This window comes from Syngnathus leptorhynchus, chromosome 3 (assembly GCF_054491065.1).
Source record: "Syngnathus leptorhynchus isolate UIUO chromosome 3, UIUO_Slep, whole genome shotgun sequence".
In the NCBI taxonomy this organism is placed as follows: Eukaryota; Metazoa; Chordata; class Actinopteri; order Syngnathiformes; family Syngnathidae; genus Syngnathus; species Syngnathus leptorhynchus.
In genome coordinates, this window is record NC_141197.1 from 2564158 (window position 1) to 2583712 (window position 19555).

Below are 19555 nucleotides of genomic sequence, written 5' to 3' on the forward strand. Positions count from 1 at the left end.
ATTTGAAGCACGAGCGCTGTTCCCGTGCGAGTTCGAATCCGGCTTGACCAATATTTTTTTTTCATTCATTCAATTTTAACACATCACTTTAATAATTATTTTCATCATCATCATTAATTTAACATTTTTATTTTATTTAATCATCAATTTACCAATTTTATGTCATTTAATCATCATTTCGAGTCCCACAATAGTGTGAAGTGCCTTCGCCTTCACACGCAATTTCTCCAGAAATTGCCAATTCTAGTTATTATTAAACAATTTATTCCTCCCACTTTTTTGACACCTAACTACTCCCACATGCTTTAACCGATTCACCCCATTCCAACTTTCACACGTTCCAAAAATTCACGGCATGACTGCTAGTATTTCATTTGTTCATAACATTTACCGTTTTTGCATAATTAGCAAATTTGTGCCTTAAAATCCCCCATTCATTCTTAATGGCGCATTAGACACGAGCGACGTTCAGGAGTGAGTTCAAATTTTGACATCTGACAACTTTTTTCATGATTTATTTCCTTAACTCTTTTATTTTTTATTTATTTATTTTCCATTCATTCATTTAGTTATTCATTTAATTTTAAGTTAAAAACATCATTTTACCGTTTTAACGGCATTTACCTTTTTTATTTCTTGTTTAATATCATCATTCCACCACAGCAACACTAAGCCGCTGTTTAGCTCAGTAAGAAGAGACTGGAATTTAGAGCACGAGCGCTGTTCCCGTGCGAGTTCGAATCCCGGTTGACCAATATTTTTTTTTCATTCATTCAATTTTAACACATCACTTTAAGAATTATTTTCATCATCATCATTAATTCATTTAGTTATTCATTTAATTTTAAGTTAAAAACATCATTTTACCGTTTTAACGGAATTCACCATTTTTATTTCTTGTTTAATAGCATCATTCCACCGCAGGAACATTAAGTCGCTGTTTAGCTCAGTAAGAATACAATGGTCCTCTGACCACGAGCCACTTCCGCGAGCGAGTTCGAATCCCGGTTGGCTCTAATTTTTTTATTCATTAATTTTTCATTCATTCAATTTTAACACATTTTAATAATTATTTTCATCATCATCATTAAATTACCATTTTTATTTAATCAGCATTATCAATTTACCATTTTTATGTCATTTAATCATCATTTTGAGTCCCACAATAGTGTGAAGTGCCTTCGCCTTCACACGCAATTTCTCCAGAAATTGCCAATTCTAGTTATTATTATCCTACTTTATTCCTCCCACTTTTTTGACACCTAACTACTCCCACATGCTTTAACCGATTCACTCCATTCCAACTTTCACACGTTCCAAAAATTCACGGCATGACTGCTAGTATTTTATTTGTTCATAACATTTACCGTTTTTGCATAATTAGCAAATTTGTGCCTTAAAATCCCCCATTCATTCTTAATGGCGCATTAGACACGAGCGACGTTCAAGTTCGAATTTTGTCACCTGACAACTTTTTTCATGATTTCTTTCCTTAACTCATTTATTTAACTCTTTTATTTTTTATTTATTTATTTTTCATTCATTGATTTAGTTATTCATTTAATTTTAAGTTAAAAACATCATTTTACCGTTTTAACGTTCACCATTTTAATTTCTTGATTAATAGCAACATTCCACCACAAAAAACACATAGTCGCTGTGTAGCTCAGTGAGAAAACAATGGTCCCTGAACACGAGCCACGTCCGCGTGTGAGTTCGAATCCTGCTTGGCCATAATTTTTTTTTCATTCATTCAATTTTAACACATCACTTTAATAATTACTTTCATCATCATCATTAGTGTGAAGGCGAAGGCCTTCACACTATTGTTATTCTACTTTATTTTTCTTCTTCTTCTTATTAGTGTGAAGGCGAAGGCCTTCACACTATTGTTATTCTACTTTATTTTTCTTCTTATTATTATTAAACAATTTATTCCTCCCACTTTTTTGACATCTAACTACTCCCACATGCTTTTACCGATTCACTCCATTCCAACTTTCACACGTTCCAAAAATTCACGGCATGACTGCTAGTATTTCATTTGTTCATAACATTTACCGTTTTTGCATAATTAGCAAATTTGTGCCTTAAAATCCCCCATTCATTCTTAATGGCGCATTAGACAAGAGTGACGTTCAGGAGTGAGTTCAAATTTTGACATCTGACAACTTTTTTCATGATTTCTTTCCTTAACTCGTTTATTTAACTCTTTTATTTTTTATTTATTTATTTTCCATTCATTCATTTAGTTATTCATTTAATTTTAAGTTAAAAACATCATTTTACCGTTTTAACGGCATTTACCGTTTTTATTTCTTGTTTAATATCATCATTCCACCACAGCAATACTAAGCCGCTGTTTAGCTCAGTAAGAAGACAATGATCCTAAGAACACGAGCCACGTCCGCGAGTGAGTTCGAGTCCCGGTTGGCCATAATTTTTTTATTCATTAATTTTTCATTCATTCAATTTTAACACATTTTAATAATTATTTTCATCATTCATTTAGTTTTTCATTTAATTTTAAGTTAAAAACATCATTTTACCGTTTTAACGGCATGTACCATTTTTATTTCTCGTTTAATATCATCATTCCACCACAGCAACACTAAGCCGCTGTTTAGCTCAGTAAGAAGAGACTGGAATTTGGAGCACGAGCGCTGTTCCCGTGCGAGTTCGAATCCGGCTTGACCAATATTTTTTTTTCATTCATTCAATTTTAACACATCACTTTAATAATTATTTTCATCATCATCATTAATTTAACATTTTTATTTTATTTAATCATCAATTTACCAATTTTATGTCATTTAATCATCATTTCGAGTCCCACAATAGTGTGAAGTGCCTTCGCCTTCACACGCAATTTCCTCAGGAATTGCAAATTCTAGTTATTATCCTACTTTATTCCTCCCACTTTTTTGACACCTAACTACTCCCACATGCTTTAACCGATTCACTCCATTCCAACTTTCACACGTTCCAAAAATTCACGGCATGACTGCTAGTATTTTATTTGTTCATAACATTTACCGTTTTTGCATAATTAGCAAATTTGTGCCTTAAAATCCCCCATTCATTCTTAATGGCGCATTAGACAAGAGTGACGTTCAGGAGTGAGTTCAAATTTTGACATCTGACAACTTTTTTCATGATTTCTTTCCTTAACTCGTTTATTTAACTCTTTTATTTTTTATTTATTTATTTTCCATTCATTCATTTAGTTATTCATTTAATTTTAAGTTAAAAACATCATTTTACCGTTTTAACGGCATTTACCGTTTTTATTTCTTGTTTAATATGATCATTCCACCGCTGCAACACTAAGCCGCTGTTTAGCTCAGTAAGAAGACAATGATCCTAAGAACACGAGCCACGTCGGCGAGCGAGTTCGAGTCCCGGTTGGCCATAACTTTTTTATTCATTAATTTTTCATTCATTCAATTTTAACACATTTTAATAATTATTTTCATCATTCATTTAGTTTTTCATTTAATTTTAAGTTAAAAACATCATTTTACCGTTTTAACGGCATGTACCATTTTTATTTCTCGTTTAATATCATAATTCCACCACAGCAACACTAAGCCGCTGTTTAGCTCAGTAAGAAGAGACTGGAATTTGGAGCACGAGCGCTGTTCCCGTGCGAGTTCGAATCCGACTTGACCAATATTTTTTTTTCATTCATTCAATTTTAACACATCACTTTAATAATTATTTTCATCATCATCATTAGTGTGAAGGCGAAGGCCTTCACACTATTGTTATTCTACTTTATTTTTCTTCTTCTTATTATTATCCTACTTTATTCCTCCCACTTTTTTGACACCTAACTACTCCCACATGCTTTAACCGATTCACTCCATTCCAACTTTCACACGTTCCAAAAATTCACGGCATGACTGCTAGTATTTTATTTGTTCATAACATTTACCGTTTTTGCATAATTAGCAAATTTGTGCCTTAAAATCCCCCATTCATTCTTAATGGCGCATTAGACACGAGCGACGTTCAAGTTCGAATTTTGTCATCTGACAACTTTTTTCATGATTTCTTTCCTTAACTCATTTATTTAACTCTTTTATTTTTTATTTATTTATATTTCATTCATTCATTTAGTTATTCATTTAATTTTAAGTTAAAAACATCATTTTACCGTTTTAACGGCATTCACCATTTCTATTTTTTGTTTAATACCATCATTTCACCGCTCCAACACTAAGTCGCTGTTTAGCTCAGTAAGAATACAATGGCGTTTGGAACACGAGCCACGAGGGAGTTCGATCCCGGTTGGCGATAATTTTTTTATTCTTTAATTTTTCATTCATTCAATTTTAACACATTTTAATAATTATTTTCATCATCATCATCAATGCCGTGCCATTTTTATTTTATTTAATCATCAATTTACCATTTTTATGTCATTTAATCATCATTTCGAGTCCCACAATAGTGTGAAGTGCCTTCGCCTTCACACGCAATTTCTCCAGAAATTGCCAATTCTAGTTAATTTAACATTTTTATTTTATTTAATCATCAATTTACCAATTTTATGTCATTTAATCATCATTTCGAGTCCCACAATAGTTTTTCTTCTTATTATTATTATCCTACTTTATTCCTCCCACTTTTTTGACACTTAACTACTCCCACATGCTTTAACCGATTCACTCCATTCCAACTTTCACACGTTCCAAAAATTCACGGCATGACTGCTAGTATTTCATTTGTTCATAACATTTACCGTTTTTGCATAATTAGCAAATTTGTGCCTTAAAATCCCCCATTCATTCTTAATGGCGCATTAGACACGAGCGACGTTCCTAGTTCGAATTTTGACATCTGACAACTTTTTTCATGATTTCTTTCCTTAACTCGTTTATTTAACTCTTTTATTTTTTATTTATTTATTTTCCATTCATTCATTTAGTTATTCATTTAATTTTAAGTTAAAAACATTATTTTACCGTTTTAACGGCATTTACCGTTTTTATTTCTTGTTTAATATCACCATTCCACCGCAGCAACACTAAGCCGCTGTTTAGCTCAGTAAGAAGACAATGATCCTAAGAACACGAGCCACGTCCGCGAGCGAGTTCGAGTCCCGGTTGGCCATAATTTTTTTATTCATTAATTCTTCATTCATTCAATTTTAACACATTTTAACAATTATTTTCATCATTCATTTAGTTTTTCATTTAATTTTAAGTTAAAAACATCATTTTACCGTTTTAACGGCATGTACCATTTTTATTTCTTGTTTAATATCATCATTCCACCACAGCAACACTAAGCCGCTGTTTAGCTCAGTAAGAAGAGACTGGAATTTGAAGCACGAGCGCTGTTCCCGTGCGAGTTCGAATCCGGCTTGACCAATATTTTTTTTTCATTCATTCAATTTTAACACATCACTTTAATAATTATTTTCATCATCATCATTAATTTAACATTTTTATTTTATTTAATCATCAATTTACCAATTTTATGTCATTTAATCATCATTTCGAGTCCCACAATAGTGTGAAGTGCCTTCGCCTTCACACGCAATTTCTCCAGAAATTGCCAATTCTAGTTAATTTACCGTTTTTATTTTTCATTTAGTTATTCATTTAATTTTAAGTTAAAAACATAATTTTACCATTTTAACGTTCACCATTTTAATTTCTTGATTAATAGCAACATTCCACCACAAAAGACACATAGTCGCCGTTTAGCTCAGTGAGAAAACAATGGTCCCTAAACACGATCCACGTCCGCGAGCGAGTTCGAATCCTGCTTGTTTTTCTTCTTCTTATTAGTGTGAAGGCGAAGGCCTTCACACTATTGTTATTCTACTTTATTTTTCTTCTTATTATTATTAAACAATTTATTCCTCCCACTTTTTTGACACCTAACTACTCCCACATGCTTTAACCGATTCACCCCATTCCAACTTTCACACGTTCCAAAAATTCACGGCATGACTGCTAGTATTTCATTTGTTCATAACATTTACCGTTTTTGCATAATTAGCAAATTTGTGCCTTAAAATCCCCCATTCATTCTTAATGGCGCATTAGACACGAGCGACGTTCAGGAGTGAGTTCAAATTTTGACATCTGACAACTTTTTTCATGATTTCTTTCCTTAACTCGTTTATTTAACTCTTTTATTTTTTATTTATTTATTTTCCATTCATTCATTTAGTTATTCATTTAATTTTAAGTTAAAAACATCATTTTACCGTTTTGGCATTTACCGTTTTTATTTCTTGTTTAATATCATCATTCCACCGCAGCAACACTAAGCCGCTGTTTAGCTCAGTAAGAAGACAATGATCTTAAGAACACGAGCCACGTCCGCGAGCGAGTTCGAGTCCCGGTTGGCCATACTTTTTTTATTCATTAATTTTTCATTCATTCAATTTTAACACATTTTAATAATTATTTTCATCATTCATTTAGTTTTTCATTTAATTTTAAGTTAAAAACATAATTTTACCGTTTTAACGGCATGTACCATTTTTATTTCTCGTTTAATATCATCATTCCACCACAGCAACACTAAGCCGCTGTTTAGCTCAGTAAGAAGAGACTGGAATTTGGAGCACGAGCGCTGTTCCCGTGCGAGTTCGAATCCGGCTTGACCAATATTTTTTTTTCATTCATTCAATTTTAACACATCACTTTAATAATTATTTTCATCATCATCATTAATTTAACATTTTTATTTTATTTAATCATCAATTTACCAATTTTATGTCATTTAATCATCATTTCGAGTCCCACAATAGTGTGAAGTGCCTTCGCCTTCACACGCAATTTCTCCAGAAATTGCCAATTCTAGTTATTATTAAACAATTTATTCCTCCCACTTTTTTGACACCTAACTACTCCCACATGCTTTAACCGATTCACTCCATTCCAACTTTCACACGTTCCAAAAATTCACGGCATGACTGCTAGTATTTTATTTGTTCATAACATTTACCGTTTTTGCATAATTAGCAAATTTGTGCCTTAAAATCCCCCATTCATTCTTAATGGCACATTAGACACGAGCGACGTTCAGGAGTGAGTTCAAATTTTGACATCTGACAACTTTTTTCATGATTTCTTTCCTTAACTCGTTTATTTAACTCTTTTATTTTTTATTTATTTATTTTCCATTCATTCATTTAGTTATTCATTTAATTTTAAGTTAAAAACATCATTTTACCGTTTTAACGGCATTTACCGTTTTATTTCTTGTTTAATATCACCATTCCACCGCAGCAACACTAAGCCGCTGTTTAGCTCAGTAAGAAGACAATGATCCTAAGAACACGAGCCACGTCCGCGAGCGAGTTCGAGTCCCGGTTGGCCATAATTTTTTTATTCATTAATTCTTCATTCATTCAATTTTAACACATTTTAACAATTATTTTCATCATTCATTTAGTTTTTCATTTAATTTTAAGTTAAAAACATCATTTTACCGTTTTAACGGCGTACCATTTTTATTTCTCGTTTAATATCATCATTCCACCACAGCAACACTGAGCCGCTGTTTAGCTCAGTAAGAAGAGACTGGAATTTGAAGCACGAGCGCTGTTCCCGTGCGAGTTCGAATCCGGCTTGACCAATATTTTTTTTTCATTCATTCAATTTTAACACATCACTTTAATAATTATTTTCATCATCATCATTAATTTAACATTTTTATTTTATTTAATCATCAATTTACCAATTTTATGTCATTTAATCATCATTTCGAGTCCCACAATAGTGTGAAGTGCCTTCGCCTTCACACGCAATTTCTCCAGAAATTGCCAATTCTAGTTATTATCCTACTTTATTCCTCCCACTTTTTTGACACCTAACTACTCCCACATGCTTTAACCGATTCACTCCATTCCAACTTTCACACGTTCCAAAAATTCACGGCATGACTGCTAGTATTTTATTTGTTCATAACATTTACCGTTTTTGCATAATTAGCAAATTTGTGCCTTAAAATCCCCCATTCATTCTTAATGGCGCATTAGACACGAGCGACGTTCAAGTTCGAATTTTGTCACCTGACAACTTTTTTCATGATTTCTTTCCTTAACTCATTTATTTAACTCTTTTATTTTTTATTTATTTATTTTTCATTCATTGATTTAGTTATTCATTTAATTTTAAGTTAAAAACATCATTTTACCGTTTTAACGTTCACCATTTTAATTTCTTGATTAATAGCAACATTCCACCACAAAAAACACATAGTCGCTGTGTAGCTCAGTGAGAAAACAATGGTCCCTGAACACGAGCCACGTCCGCGTGTGAGTTCGAATCCTGCTTGGCCATAATTTTTTTTTCATTCATTCAATTTTAACACATCACTTTAATAATTACTTTCATCATCATCATTAATTTACCGTTTTTATTTTTCATTTAGTTATTCATTTAATTTTAAGTTAAAAACATAATTTTACCATTTTAACGTTCACCATTTTAATTTCTTGATTAATAGCAACATTCCACCACAAAAGACACATAGTCGCCGTTTAGCTCAGTGAGAAAACAATGGTCCCTAAACACGATCCACGTCCGCGAGCGAGTTCGAATCCTGCTTGGCCATGATTTTTTTTTCATTCATTCAATTTTAACACATCACTTTAATAATTACTTTCATCATCATCATTAATTTACCGTTTTTATTTGATTTAATCATCATTATTAATTTACCATTTTTCTGTCATTTAATCATCATTTCGAGTCCCACAATAGTGTGAAGTGCCTTCGCCTTCACACGCAATTTCTCCAGAAATTGCCAATTCTAGTTAGTGTGAAGGCGAAGGCCTTCACACTATTGTTATTCTACTTTATTTTTCTTCTTCTTATTATTATCCTACTTTATTCCTCCCACTTTTTTGACACCTAACTACTCCCACATGCTTTAACCGATTCACTCCATTCCAACTTTCACACGTTCCAAAAATTCACGGCATGACTGCTAGTATTTTATTTGTTCATAACATTTACCGTTTTTGCATAATTAGCAAATTTGTGCCTTAAAATCCCCCATTCATTCTTAATGGCGCATTAGACACGAGCGACGTTCAAGTTCGAATTTTGTCACCTGACAACTTTTATCATGATTTCTTTCCTTAACTCATTTATTTAACTCTTTTATTTTTTATTTATTTATTTTTCATTCATTGATTTAGTTATTCATTTAATTTTAAGTTAAAAACATCATTTTACCGTTTTAACGTTCACCATTTTAATTTCTTGATTAATAGCAACATTCCACCACAAAAGACACATAGTCGCTGTGTAGCTCAGTGAGAAAACAATGGTCCCTGAACACGAGCCACGTCCGCGTGTGAGTTCGAATCCTGCTTGGCCATAATTTTTCTTCTTATTATTATCCTACTTTATTCCTCCCACTTTTTTGACACTTAACTACTCCCACATGCTTTAACCGATTCACTCCATTCCAACTTTCACACGTTCCAAAAATTCACGGCATGACTGCTAGTATTTCATTTGTTCATAACATTTACCGTTTTTGCATAATTAGCAAATTTGTGCCTTAAAATCCCCCATTCATTCTTAATGGCGCATTAGACACGAGCGACGTTCCTAGTTCGAATTTTGACATCTGACAACTTTTTTCATGATTTCTTTCCTTAACTCGTTTATTTAACTCTTTTATTTTTTATTTATTTATTTTCCATTCATTCATTTAGTTATTCATTTAATTTTAAGTTAAAAACATTATTTTACCGTTTTAACGGCATTTACCGTTTTTATTTCTTGTTTAATATCACCATTCCACCGCAGCAACACTAAGCCGCTGTTTAGCTCAGTAAGAAGACAATGATCCTAAGAACACGAGCCACGTCCGCGAGCGAGTTCGAGTCCCGGTTGGCCATAATTTTTTTATTCATTAATTCTTCATTCATTCAATTTTAACACATTTTAACAATTATTTTCATCATTCATTTAGTTTTTCATTTAATTTTAAGTTAAAAACATCATTTTACCGTTTTAACGGCATGTACCATTTTTATTTCTTGTTTAATATCATCATTCCACCACAGCAACACTAAGCCGCTGTTTAGCTCAGTAAGAAGAGACTGGAATTTGAAGCACGAGCGCTGTTCCCGTGCGAGTTCGAATCCGGCTTGACCAATATTTTTTTTTCATTCATTCAATTTTAACACATCACTTTAATAATTATTTTCATCATCATCATTAATTTAACATTTTTATTTTATTTAATCATCAATTTACCAATTTTATGTCATTTAATCATCATTTCGAGTCCCACAATAGTGTGAAGTGCCTTCGCCTTCACACGCAATTTCTCCAGAAATTGCCAATTCTAGTTATTATCCTACTTTATTCCTCCCACTTTTTTGACACCTAACTACTCCCACATGCTTTAACCGATTCACCCCATTCCAACTTTCACACGTTCCAAAAATTCACGGCATGACTGCTAGTATTTCATTTGTTCATAACATTTACCGTTTTTGCATAATTAGCAAATTTGTGCCTTAAAATCCCCCATTCATTCTTAATGGCGCATTAGACACGAGCGACGTTCAGGAGTGAGTTCAAATTTTGACATCTGACAACTTTTTTCATGATTTCTTTCCTTAACTCGTTTATTTAACTCTTTTATTTTTTATTTATTTATTTTCCATTCATTCATTTAGTTATTCATTTAATTTTAAGTTAAAAACATCATTTTACCGTTTTAACGGCATTTACCATTTTTATTTCTCGTTTAATATCATCATTCCACCACAGCAACACTAAGCCGCTGTTTAGCTCAGTAAGAAGAGACTGGAATTTGGAGCACGAGCGCTGTTCCCGTGCGAGTTCGAATCCGGCTTGACCAATATTTTTTTTTCATTCATTCAATTTTAACACATCACTTTAATAATTATTTTCATCATCATCATTAATTTAACATTTTTATTTTATTTAATCATCAATTTACCAATTTTATGTCATTTAATCATCATTTCGAGTCCCACAATAGTGTGAAGTGCCTTCGCCTTCACACGCAATTTCTCCAGAAATTGCCAATTCTAGTTCTACTTTATTTTTCTTCTTCTTATTAGTGTGAAGGCGAAGGCCTTCACACTATTGTTATTCTACTTTATTTTTCTTCTTCTTATTATTATCCTACTTTATTCCTCCCACTTTTTTGACACCTAACTACTCCCACATGCTTTAACCGATTCACTCCATTCCAACTTTCACACGTTCCAAAAATTCACGGCATGACTGCTAGTATTTTATTTGTTCATAACATTTACCGTTTTTGCATAATTAGCAAATTTGTGCCTTAAAATCCCCCATTCATTCTTAATGGCGCATTAGACACGAGCGACGTTCAAGTTCGAATTTTGTCACCTGACAACTTTTTTCATGATTTCTTTCCTTAACTCATTTATTTAACTCTTTTATTTTTTATTTATTTATTTTTCATTCATTGATTTAGTTATTCATTTAATTTTAAGTTAAAAACATCATTTTACCGTTTTAACGTTCACCATTTTAATTTCTTGATTAATAGCAACATTCCACCACAAAAAACACATAGTCGCTGTGTAGCTCAGTGAGAAAACAATGGTCCCTGAACACGAGCCACGTCCGCGTGTGAGTTCGAATCCTGCTTGGCCATAATTTTTCTTCTTATTATTATCCTACTTTATTCCTCCCACTTTTTTGACACTTAACTACTCCCACATGCTTTAACCGATTCACTCCATTCCAACTTTCACACGTTCCAAAAATTCACGGCATGACTGCTAGTATTTCATTTGTTCATAACATTTACCGTTTTTGCATAATTAGCAAATTTGTGCCTTAAAATCCCCCATTCATTCTTAATGGCGCATTAGACACGAGCGACGTTCCTAGTTCGAATTTTGACATCTGACAACTTTTTTCATGATTTCTTTCCTTAACTCGTTTATTTAACTCTTTTATTTTTTATTTATTTATTTTCCATTCATTCATTTAGTTATTCATTTAATTTTAAGTTAAAAACATTATTTTACCGTTTTAACGGCATTTACCGTTTTTATTTCTTGTTTAATATCACCATTCCACCGCAGCAACACTAAGCCGCTGTTTAGCTCAGTAAGAAGACAATGATCCTAAGAACACGAGCCACGTCCGCGAGCGAGTTCGAGTCCCGGTTGGCCATAATTTTTTTATTCATTAATTCTTCATTCATTCAATTTTAACACATTTTAACAATTATTTTCATCATTCATTTAGTTTTTCATTTAATTTTAAGTTAAAAACATCATTTTACCGTTTTAACGGCATGTACCATTTTTATTTCTTGTTTAATATCATCATTCCACCACAGCAACACTAACCCGCTGTTTAGCTCAGTAAGAAGAGACTGGAATTTGAAGCACGAGCGCTGTTCCCGTGCGAGTTCGAATCCGGCTTGACCAATATTTTTTTTTCATTCATTCAATTTTAACACATCACTTTAATAATTATTTTCATCATCATCATTAATTTAACATTTTTATTTTATTTAATCATCAATTTACCAATTTTATGTCATTTAATCATCATTTCGAGTCCCACAATAGTGTGAAGTGCCTTCGCCTTCACACGCAATTTCTCCAGAAATTGCCAATTCTAGTTATTATCCTACTTTATTCCTCCCACTTTTTTGACACCTAACTACTCCCACATGCTTTAACCGATTCACCCCATTCCAACTTTCACACGTTCCAAAAATTCACGGCATGACTGCTAGTATTTCATTTGTTCATAACATTTACCGTTTTTGCATAATTAGCAAATTTGTGCCTTAAAATCCCCCATTCATTCTTAATGGCGCATTAGACACGAGCGACGTTCAGGAGTGAGTTCAAATTTTGACATCTGACAACTTTTTTCATGATTTCTTTCCTTAACTCGTTTATTTAACTCTTTTATTTTTTATTTATTTATTTTCCATTCATTCATTTAGTTATTCATTTAATTTTAAGTTAAAAACATCATTTTACCGTTTTAACGGCATTTACCTTTTTTATTTCTTGTTTAATATCATCATTCCACCTCAGCAACACTAAGCCGCTGTTTAGCTCAGTAAGAAGAGACTGGAATTTGGAACACGACCGCTGTTCCCGTGCGAGTTCGAATCCCGCTTGACTAATATTTTTTTTCATTCATTCAATTTTAACACATCACTTTAATAATTATTTTCATCATCATCATTAATTCATTTAGTTATTCATTTAATTTTAAGTTAAAAACATCATTTTACCGTTTTAACGGAATTCACCATTTTTATTTCTTGTTTAATAGCATCATTCCACCGCAGGAACATTAAGTCGCTGTTTAGCTCAGTAAGAATACAATGGTCATCTGACCACGAGCCACTTCCGCGAGCGAGTTCGAATCCCGGTTGGCTCTAATTTTTTTATTCATTAATTTTTCATTCATTCAATTTTAACACATTTTAATAATTATTTTCATCATCATCATTAAATTACCATTTTTATTTTTATTTAATCAGCATTATCAATTTACCATTTTTATGTCATTTAATCATCATTTCGAGTCCCACAATAGTGTGAAGTGCCTTCGCCTTCACACGCAATTTCTCCAGAAATTGCCAATTCTAGTTCTACTTTATTTTTCTTCTTATTAGTGTGAAGGCGAAGGCCTTCACACTATTGTTATTCTACTTTATTTTTCTTCTTCTTATTAGTGTGAAGGCGAAGGCCTTCACACTATTGTTATTCTACTTTATTTTTCTTCTTCTTATTATTATCCTACTTTATTCCTCCCACTTTTTTGACACCTAACTACTCCCACATGCTTTAACCGATTCACTCCATTCCAACTTTCACACGTTCCAAAAATTCACGGCATGACTGCTAGTATTTTATTTGTTCATAACATTTACCGTTTTTGCATAATTAGCAAATTTGTGCCTTAAAATCCCCCATTCATTCTTAATGGCGCATTAGACACGAGCGACGTTCAAGTTCGAATTTTGACATCTGACAACTTTTTTCATGATTTCTTTCCTTAACTCATTTATTTAACTCTTTTATTTTTTATTTATTTATTTTTCATTCATTCATTTAGTTATTCATTTAATTTTAAGTTAAAAACATCATTTTACCGTTTTAACGTTCACCATTTTAATTTCTTGATTAATAGCAACATTCCACCACAAAAAACACATAGTCGCTGTTTAGCTCAGTGAGAAAACAATGGTCCCTAAACACGAGCCACGTCCGCGAGCGAGTTCGAATCCTGCTTGGCCATAATTTTTTTTTCATTCATTCAATTTTAACACATCACTTTAATAATTACTTTCATCATCATCATTAATTTACCGTTTTTATTTTTCATTTAGTTATTCATTTAATTTTAAGTTAAAAACATCATTTTACCATTTTAACGTTCACCATTTTAATTTCTTGATTAATAGCAACATTCCACCACAAAATACACATAGTCGCTGTTTAGCTCAGTGAGAAAACAATGGTCCCTAAACACGAGCCACGTCCGCGAGCGAGTTCGAATCCTGCTTGGCCATGATTTTTTTTTCATTCATTCAATTTTAACACATCACTTTAATAATTACTTTCATCATCATCATTAATTTACCATTTTTATTTGATTTAATCATCATTATTAATTTACCATTTTTCTGTCATTTAATCATTATTTCGAGTCCCACAATAGTGTGAAGTGCCTTCGCCTTCCCACGCAATTTCTCCAGAAATTGCCAATTCTAGTTGTAGTTTGAATTTGTAGTAATGTAGTTTGAAACATGATATCTGTGATTGTATTTTTATAGAACACCCCACTTTAGATATTAAATCGGTATTTCATAATAATGCATTCTATTTGGCACTTTTCTGTCACTCACTCAAAATGCCTTCAATGGATATTCATGTTCATTCATATTCACACATTTACACTCTGTGGAGGTAAACTACAAATTAACCATAATGAGCAACAGCCACTCCGTAGTTTGATGCCTCTTGTATTTTATCCATATTGAGTATTTTGTGCTTCTAAAGCATATAAAAAACACATCCAGCAACATGCTGTATCATGTTCAAGAGTGCCTCCATTTCGATGTTTTGATGTGGAAATGGAGCAATATAGTTAAGTTTGAGGTCGAAACTGGATTGTATTTGCCACAACAGCCTGCCTGGTTAATTTTATTGCAAGATGATTAATAAAGAAGTGGACTGTATTTTCTGTCAAGAGGTGGAAAGCACTGTGGTGCCTTTCCTTTAGAAAATACTGTTTTACTCTGTCAAATTATTACAACTTAAGTATGCATTAACTGAATTTACCTGTATGCATGAATATTTCACGGTTAATTACAAATAAATAAATAAATAAATAAATAAATAAATAAATAAATAATATATTGTTCAAACATCCGAAATTTACAATAAACCATAGTTATATGTTGTTAAATTATATTGATCATCTGTTTATACTAACGGACTGATTTAACTGTTAATTTTCATGCTATGGGTGAATATTTATTAGTATTTTGGATGACTATTTAATAGTATTTTACAACAATTATAAATTAATTAATTATTTAAAAAAACAGGAAGATACTGTTACAAATTCTCCATATTCATTACAGTGTAAAATTACCAACCATGGAAAAAAATGACAAAACTGCCATGTTTCCTTTAATTTCTTTCCATTGTCTATCTATCGATTTAAAACGAAGAGGAAACTGAAGAAACAAGAGTGGTCTCATAGCCATTGTGTTCCTTTGTTCAGACAAATTGAGCAATGCTCAATTTGTCTGAACAAAGGAACACAATGGCTATTAATAATGGAGACATAATGAACACAATTCAACGACTAAGAGTGGTCTCAAATTTTGGTCTTAAGGTCTATTTAAAATGAAGAGGAAACTGAAGAAACAAGAGTGGTTTCAAATTTTGGTCTTAAGGTTTCACCCGTGTGTGTCCTTGTGTGTGTGTGTGTGTGTGCGCGTGCGTGTGTATATATCATGAATCAGAAAAAAAAACAATACAAAAATTAAATGTAACGTATGTTTACAGTCGTATGCAAAAGTTTGGGCACCCCTGATCATTTTTATGATTTTCCTTTAAAAATAATTGGTTGTTCGGATCAGCAATTTCAGTTAAATATATCATATAGTAGACAAACACAGTGATATTTAAGAAGTGAAATAAAGTTTATAGGATTTACAGAAAGTGTGCTAGGGTTACTTGAACAAAAGTAGGCAGGTGCATAAATTTGGGCACCCCAACAGAAAAATCCACCTTTTATACAGGGTCCGGCAAAATGAACACATTTGTAGGTTTAATACAATGCAAATAAATTAAAGAAACAAAAAAGGTTTTTTTTTTTATTTTCAAAAAGAATATATAATGCCATTTTGTTTCGTTTCGTTTCATTTCATTCTTGTTTCGTTTTCAAATAATGTTATTTTGGTCTTACCGCTGCCACATTTTCTGGAGTTCTGGCGAAGCGAGGTCGGTCGGTTGATTTTTGTTTTAATGCTGATCCACTGGCTTTGAAGTTAGTAACCCATAACAAGATTGTGTTTCGAGCAGGAACAGGATCATGTCTACCAAGTCTGAAGCACAAACGGAACGCTCGTTGTCTTGCAGTTACAGATTCGTTCTTGATAAATGTTTCCACAATGAAAGCGCGATGCTCACCGGTCCAATTCATGTTAGCAACTGAAACGAAACAAAATACAGTGGACCCTCAGTTTTCGACCATAATCCGTTCCAGAAGGCTGTTCGGGAAGTGAATCGTTCGAATTCCGAATCATGTTTTCCTGTTACAAATAATGGGGAAAAAAAAATCCGTTACAGGCCAAAAACCCCGCCTTTTTAAAGCATTTTTTTCATTGGTGCATTTTTGTCCGATCGCGCAACTGCAGCGCACCGCTGAACAGCAACCGTAGTGCATCGCTGATCGCGCAACTGCACCGCGGTGGTCGCATTATTGTGACAGAGCCGTCGCTGAAATTTAGTAATTATTTTTAGAGTCCTGAAAACGGGTCTCCATTATATGTTGCCTTAAACAAAGTTTATAATATACTGTTTCATTGTGAAAATTCATTTCGTTAGCAACCAAAGAAACACAACACGAGCATCAATCAGCTTTTATTTTCAGATTCACCCTGAACCACACTTTGATTATTTCCTATAGTATCTCAACATCAAGGTAAAAAATGACTAGTTGCTAAATTCTTCAAGATACTTTCTTGTATAATCATAAGCAGATGTTTCACACTTTCTGAAAATATTGCAATGCCAAGGTAAAACTGACCCCATCTCTGATTGTGACACACCATATACAGCCACATTAAAAAAGCGAGAAATTAGAAAAAGCAAGGTTATAATCTAATCGTGAAAAGTGTATAGTGACAATTATAGGCCCATTGTAGTTATGGGGAGGTGCAAGTCATGGAATGACACCACAGCAAGTGAAAAGTCCATTGTCAACTTGCCAATAAAAAATGAAAACTGACAGTTTCCTCCTCTGAGTCATCAAACTGCACTGAGCTTGGACTATAAATACATAGCTCCAAGCACACTGAAACAACTTCACCACAAACACACTCGTACTGTTGTTCATTTCCACCTCATGCCACCCCACACTCCATCCTGCTATGGGATAAAAATAGCACACACAGAAAGCTGTGTTTGCTTTTTTTGTAAGTTAGAATGTTGCTATATAAAACTGCTAGATATAAAACATTGTTCTGTCTATGCAATAAGCTAAGACTGAAACTATGAGTTATTGACAATTGGGAGGTCAGCAAATATTGTGCAAAGGGACATATGCAATGAATATCCTTCGATACATTCTGTTTGGGAAAGCCTTTATGGACTGTAGTTTTTCAGTTTTGCAATTCATTTTACGTTGATCCCCTGCTTTATGCAGATGAAAAACCCTCCTTGTTAGGTACCATAATTTTCTGACTATAGGTCGCAGTTTTTGTCATAGTTTGGGTGGGGGGACGGCTTATACTCAGGAGCGACTTATATGTGATTTTTTTCACAAATTTTCAAAATTCAAAAATCTGCGATGTAGTGAAACCGCAATAAACGAACCGCGATGTAGCAAGGGATTACTGTCATTTGAACTGCAAGTGACGTCACCCGTGCCGCGCGGCGGATTCGATCACGGGATGACGAAGATGACGAAGGGCCCCATGTACTACCGGCATCATTAGCGTCTTTGTTTGTAAGTGACACGGAGGACGAAGACTTTAAAGGATTTAATGATTTGGAGTGACACAGAAGGTTTGAAAAACTGCTATGGCTTTTACGCATGCCCGGTCGTTCTCGACGGGAGCTCTCTTTCACCTCCGTGGATGGAAGTCGGGGGCCGGCGCTAATGATGCTGGTAGTACGTGGGGCCCTTCGTCACCTTCGTCATCCCGTGATCGAATCCTTTGCCCTTTATGTAAACAACCGTCGCGCGGCACGGGTGACGTCACTTGCAGTTCAAATGACTGTAATCCCTTGCTACATCGTGGTTCGCTTATCGCGGTTTCACTACATCGCGGATTTTTGAATTTTGAGAATTTGTGAAAAAAAGTTACCGTATCTACTTTGCGGAATTTAGTTTTTTGCGGGTGGTTCTGGAACAAATCTCCCACGAAAAAGGAGGGATCACTGTATTCAGATTTTCATCGGATTAGTACTGAGGCATACCAAGTTCCCACATTGAATATCAAGTGTTTTGTAAGCGTCAGGAAAAATTACTCACTCAAGTCCAGTGGTTCTGGAGTTGCTGGAGGTACCGAACACCTCCAGTTTCATATGCGCATTCACCGAACTCCTCTTTAGTTAAAAAATAAAAATTGTTTTTTTCAAACTCAAGACATAGATGATTTTTACTGGTGCAGAAAACGAGCCGTGCATAAACAACACCTTGTTCAAAAAACAAAACCAACATAATGCATGAACTCACAACAAATTACACACCTGCAAATCAGTGTGACTTCTGCTGTTGTCTTTGCGAGATATGCATTATCATGAATTAACACAATAAATCAGACGGTTTGGCCACCCGCAGAGGAGGCTCTGCCGAACCCCTGAGACCGACTCACTGAACCCCTAGGGCTCGATTAAACCCAGGTTAAGAACCACTGCTCTAGTTTGTAGACAAACACGGTGCAGTTTTTTCCTCTTGCTAACAGACATCATAGCTGGCAACATGATTTTAGTGGTAGTGTCAAAGTAATTTGAGACTACATTAAAAATGTAACAAGTATTTTCAGAAACTATTTGTCACTCACCCCCCTTCCACAAAATGCTTCATTGTTCTTAACGTCTATGAAATGGGTCGTAACTTTGCAACAACTGCCTTTGAACCACAGTTTTATACAATTTTGTCACAATATTAGTCAAGGAATAAGAGGCAATTTACAATTTGAAAGAGTTGTTTTTTGAATAATAGTTAACTTGAAATAATTTATTGCATATCATTCACAGCACTACAAAATGCAAATTACTATGCTAAGCTCTGAGAACTCTGAGAGAGAAAAAAGATGCTCTATGAGCTAA

At 33.6% G+C, this 19555-nt stretch overlaps 1 protein-coding gene across 4 annotated transcripts in view; it reads right to left on the bottom strand.

Moving 5' to 3' along the window:
- The window catches only part of LOC147058854 (serine/threonine-protein kinase BRSK2-like), a 146918-nt gene that overhangs the window by 17189 nt on the left and 110174 nt on the right, over positions 1-19555 (bottom strand). The window lies entirely within an intron of this gene.